Source organism: Mus caroli, chromosome 12 (assembly GCF_900094665.2).
Source record: "Mus caroli chromosome 12, CAROLI_EIJ_v1.1, whole genome shotgun sequence".
Classification (NCBI taxonomy): Eukaryota; Metazoa; Chordata; class Mammalia; order Rodentia; family Muridae; genus Mus; species Mus caroli.
Window position 1 is genome coordinate 77879425 of NC_034581.1, and position 5677 is coordinate 77885101.

Below are 5677 nucleotides of genomic sequence, written 5' to 3' on the forward strand. Positions count from 1 at the left end.
AAAAAAAAGACAGAAACAGAAACAGAGCCAGATGTGGTGGTGGCACACAGCTGCATTCTCAGAGCTTGGAAAATGGAGTCAGGAAGATCGGGAGGTCAAGGTTGTCCTCTGTACACAGCCAGTTCCAGGCTACACAAAGTCCTGGCTCTTTCAAAAAAAAAAAAAAAAAAATTCAGCCGGGCGTGGTGGCACACGTCTTTAATCACAGCACTTTGGGAGGCAGAGGAAGGCAGATTTCTGAGTTCGATGCCAGCCTGGTCTACAGAGTGAGTTCCAGGACAGCCAGGGCTACTTTACAGAAGACCTAAGTTCTAAGTTCAGGTCTCAGCCCTGCATCAAGTGACCCACCCAATCACCTGGACCAGGCTCTGTTAGGATCCAGTGCCCCTGGCCCCCAAGGATGCCTACACCACACACACACACACACACACACACACACACACACACACACACACACACACACGAGGTGCTACTATATGCCACAATGTGAATGGACCTTTTTAGTTTATTTATTTCTGACATAAGGTCTCATTATGTATCCCTAGGTAGCTTGGAAATCATTAGACTAGGCTATCCTTGAATTTATGGCAGTCTTGCTGCCTCTGCCCAACAATGCTGGGATTACACACAGGAGTCCACATTACCATGCACGGGTGGACCTGACCCTAAGTGAAAGAATCCGGTCACAGGTCACAGGCCGTTTGAGTCCAGCGTTGAGAAAGCAGAGAGAGAGGTGCCCAGCCTTTTCTTAGACTTGGAGGGGCAGGCATAGGGGAATAAGAGGATAATACAGGGCACGTGGTTTCTGCTTTTCTGAGACATATTTATCTTTAGTTACGTGTCTGTGTCTGTATATGTACACATGTGTGTGGGGACCTGAAGAGACCAGAGGAGGAGAGCAGATCCTCTGAAGCTAGAGTTGCAGGTTTGAGCCGCCTGGATGGAAACCAACAGAGCAGGCTTCTGGGAACTGAACTCAGGTTCCCTGCAAGAGCAGCAAATGCTCTTAATCGCTGAGCCATCTCTCCCACTCTCATAAAATGTCTTCTTCTTTAGGAGAAAAAAAAAAAAAGACTGTCCTCAAGTTGGTAATGGGCACACATCTCTGAACGTACTAAAAGCCATTGAACCATACACTGGGGGAGGAGGCTGTGTGGTAAATGAGTTAGATCTTGATAACATTTCAAAAACTCCCTCCTCATAACAAATGACAGAGCCCCTGACGTGTGTGTGTGTGTGTGTGTGTGTGTGTGTGTGTGTGTGTGTGGCTGTTTTTGTTTTGCTTTTGTTTTTTGTTTTTTTGTGGGATGGGGGTTGGGGGGAGGTGGTTTGGTTTGGTTTGGTTTGGTTTGGTTTGGTTTGGTTTGGTTTGGTTTGGTTTAGAACAGCATTGAGCATGCAGAAGACATTGTATGGGATTCAGTTTATCAGTCAGGGGATTCTCTACCCATCATAACCACTTGTTTCATAGCAGGTTACACGGGGTGAAACTGTGTTCCCTGGAAACCTTAAAATCCTGAAGCTGTAGCCATGACTAAATATGTGAGCTCATTAGCAGGTAGTACAGGTCACGCCATCATACCTGGAGGCCTCGGGGTTTCTAGAAAGTCTTTCCACACAGCCAAATAAAAGCATTCTCATCTTACGTACTAGCTACACTGGAGAGACTCCTAAACCCTCATAATGCAAGGGCTGAGTGGGAGGCTGGTGTCCAACATGGCCACGCCTACCCCATCCCTGAAGGCAGTTTGCTTGTCTGTTTGTAGAGTCTCAGACAGCCCCGTCTGGCCCCAAACATACTTTATAGCCAAGACTAGCCCTGAGGGTTGATTAGAAGACCAGCCTTGACTGTTGACCAGACTGCCTCTACCTCTTGAGTGTTTACAGGTGTGTCCCTGGCTTTCTGGGGCTGGGGCAGGAGAGGGCGTGCGTTTGTTTGTTTGTTTGTTTGTTTGTTTGTTTGTTTTTGTTTCTCCTGTGTTTGAAGGCAGGCTCTCCTTCTGTACCCTGACCTGGCCTCATGCTCACAGCAATCCTCCTGCTTGAGCCTTCCAGGTGCTAGAATTAGAGGCATGAGCCACCATGCCTAGTTTATGCTTGGCTTATGATTTAATTGAGAATACAGGGGTGGGCAAATCATGAGAATAAAAGTCGTTTGTCATTTTTATGTCTTTAACTAGCTTTATCATAAATTGTGAGGTTTTTTTTTATATAAAATCTCATAAAATGTCCTGAAACACTTATAACAATATTAAAGAATATAGAAGTACAGGAGAAATAGGAAAAAAAAACTTTTAAATAAATCAGAAGATTTACTTCTGGCAAGTAACTTAATCTTGAACCTCAGTTTATTCCTCTGTAAAATGGAGCTATTCACACCAGCTTCTACATATGGCAATGTGGATGATACATAGAAACGTCACTGATAGTGCCAGCAAGGTAACTTGCCAGATAAAAGTGCCTGCCACGGAGTCTGACAACCTGAGCTTGGTCCCAGGGGCCCACATACCGAAAAGAAAGACTTGACTCTCACAGGTTATCCTCTGACCTTCTCATGGATGCCATGGTGCGTGTACCCAAGGACACTTCTTTCTTTCTTTCTTTCTTTCTTTCTTTCTTTCTTTCTTTCTTTTTTTAAAGATTTATTTATTTATTATATGTAAGTACACTGTAGCTGTCTTCAGACACTCCAGAAGAGGGAGTCAGATTTCATTACGGATGGTTGTGAGCCACCATGTGGTTGCTGGGATTTGAACTCGGGACCTTCGGAAGAACAGTCGGTGCTCTTAACCACTGAGCCATCTCGCCAGCCCCCGAGGACACTTCTTAAGTCATTTCTTAAAAGACCAATGACTGAGCTGGGGACATGGCTCAGTGGTAGAGCACCCACCTGGTATGCGCAAGGCCCTGGATTCAACTTCCAGAACCACAGAAGAAGAGAAGGAGGAAGAGCAGGCGGAAGAGGGCAAGGAGGAGGAAGAGGAGGAAGAAGAAAATGAGGATGACAAGTAAAAGGAGGACCAGGAAGAGGAGGCAGGAGGGGGGGGAGCAGGAGGAGGGAGGAGGAGGGGGAGCAGGAGGAGGAGGAGGGGGAGCAGGAGGAGGGAGGAGGAGGAGGGGGAGCAGGAGGAGGGAGAAGGAGGAGGGGGAGCAGGAGGGGGAGCAGGAGGAGGGAGCAGGAGGAAGGGGAGCAGGAGGAACATGAGCAGGCTACATAGTAAGCCCTTGAGAGCTACTTCTTCCTGCTCGTCAGTGGGTGAATGACCAAGGTTACTGAGGAAATAGAGGTATAGGGAAAAAAAAAAAAAAAAGCCAAAGGACAAGGAGTAGTGCAATTACAGGAACCAGACTCTGGTCACCAAATCTGAAGCCTAATAAGACTGGGCTGCAGTGGGTGCTAAGTCCCTCCTGTGTGAGGGGAAAGAGGCTTCAGACCAACCAGAGCTAAGTGAGGGCAGTCTGTCCTGTTCAACCCCCCCCCCCCCCCCCCCACACACACACTTAAGGAAGGGACCCGTCCTGCCAGTGCTTTCCTTTTGGGGTATCATGGAGCTACAATCAGAGGACCATGGGATAGGATTAAACATAACTCTCAGGACACAGTAGTTATTCGCTGTTGGTAGGGATGTTTCAAAAGCCTGATTTGTTGGAAACCAACGTCTAGACCTCATCAGCGTCCCTTCTCTCCTGATGTCCGGTTGAGGGAAGAGTGGAGCTTCACAACTCTTCTTTACTGAGAAGAGTCTCGCCAAAGTGGAACACGCACACCAGAGTTCCTAGACCCAAATTTGTTACTGGCAATCGAGTGCCCTCTAGTGTCGGTTAGTGGAAAGACACATTTGTAAAAAAGTTGAGAAACTCCTAGAAATGCCAAACAGCAGTATCTTACATGGATATGGATATTAGAGAGTAGGGAGGGGTATCAATAAAATATAGATGTGTGGTCAGGGAAATGGTTCAACCGGAAAAGGCACTTTCTGCCAAACCTGATTACATGGGTACTGTTCCCAGAATTCATGTGGTGGAAAGACAGAACTGATTCCTGCATGTTGTTCTGATCTACAGAACATATGCTTGGTGCACGCATGCACACACACACACACACACACACACACACACACACACACACACTACGCTGTCATCAGAACTTGTTTTGTCTTGTCTTGTCTTTGGGCTGTTTTTATCATATAGGCTGGCTCCAGTGGAGAGAATATACATACCCACTTTCACAGCCAAAGCAGTGCTGGCATCAATCTATTTGACAGTGGGGAAAAAAAAACAAACCCAACCACACAGACTTACCTCCACAAGCTTGTCAGTCCAGTTCTTAAGGGTGCCAGGAAGTTATATTCAGTGGACACAACAAATCCCGAAGCAAGTATTACCTGGCTCGATGTGGCTTGGGCTGAGAAGGTAGGGGAACTGCCCTCGGACGCAAAGACAGAAAGCCTAAATGTCGGGAAGAGCTCACAGTCTGAACCTGCATTCTTCCTGCTTTGAGAATCTGGAGACACACTGCCTCTTGATAAGAACACGGAGCTTGACCCAGTTACTCCCTTTGCACCTGACGTCTCCGGCGCCTTCCATTTCTTCCTGTATGAATGTAGTACAGAAGTTCTGAGACTTGAGCCAGATAATGATCAATTACCTGGAAAAGAACATCCAGAAATATGGTCTGAGATCCGGTTTACCGACTAGGCCTTCCAGAAAAACTCCCAAAGCCAGATCTATGGATGATCAAAGTTTCAAAAAACTATTGTTTGATATGGAAGTCACTAAGGACACCCCTATGTCTCCTACATTCCTCTTTTTAAACATTTATTTTCACTTTTAATGTATGTATATATGTAACTGGCTTCTATTTTAGGTAAGAAGCCCCCAGGAGAGCAAGGCAGGAAACAGGGCAGAGTCCTGAATGTGTTCTGTGCTGCATACTGTACAGTGGTCATCGCTTAACAATGCTCTGATTTCTGAGAACCCTGCAAGGGACTCTCTTGCAGAGCCATAGTTAATGCACAGAGCCCCTGTTCTTCCTGCCTTCCCTTCTGGACTCTTACCCATCCAATACCAGGAGTGCTCTCTTAATGGATGGATGGAAATAGTTTAGGCAGAAGTTGAGGAAGGAGGAAGAAGAAGGTAGTGATGGCAGGCTTGCTTTCAGAGCTAAGAGGCCACATAGGCTTTGAAATGTCCCAGATAAAACAAACCCCAAAGCTCCAGAGCAAAGCTGTCACTTACAACTGTTACCGATGGTTGTGGGCTGCCATGTGGATACAGAGAGCTGAACTCAAGTCCTCTGTAAAAGCAGCCAGTGCTCTTAACTACTAAGCCAAGCCATCTCTTGAGCCCCTGGGGACCTATTTATAATTACTAGGAAAAAAGACATCTTGGGGACTGGAGATGTCAGTAAACAGTTCAGTTGGTAAAGCACTTGTCTAGAGTGTACAAAGTCAGCCGGGCGTGGTGGCACATGCCTTTAATCCCAGAGCTTGGGAGGCAGAGGCAGGCAGATTTCTGAGTTCTACAGGGTGAGTTCCAGGACAGCCAGGGCTACACAGAGAAACCCTGTCTAGAATAAATAAATAAATAAATAAATAAATAAATAAATAAATAAATAAATAATAAAAAGAGTGTACAAAGTCCTATGTTTAAAACCCCAGCAGGATGTAAACCAGGT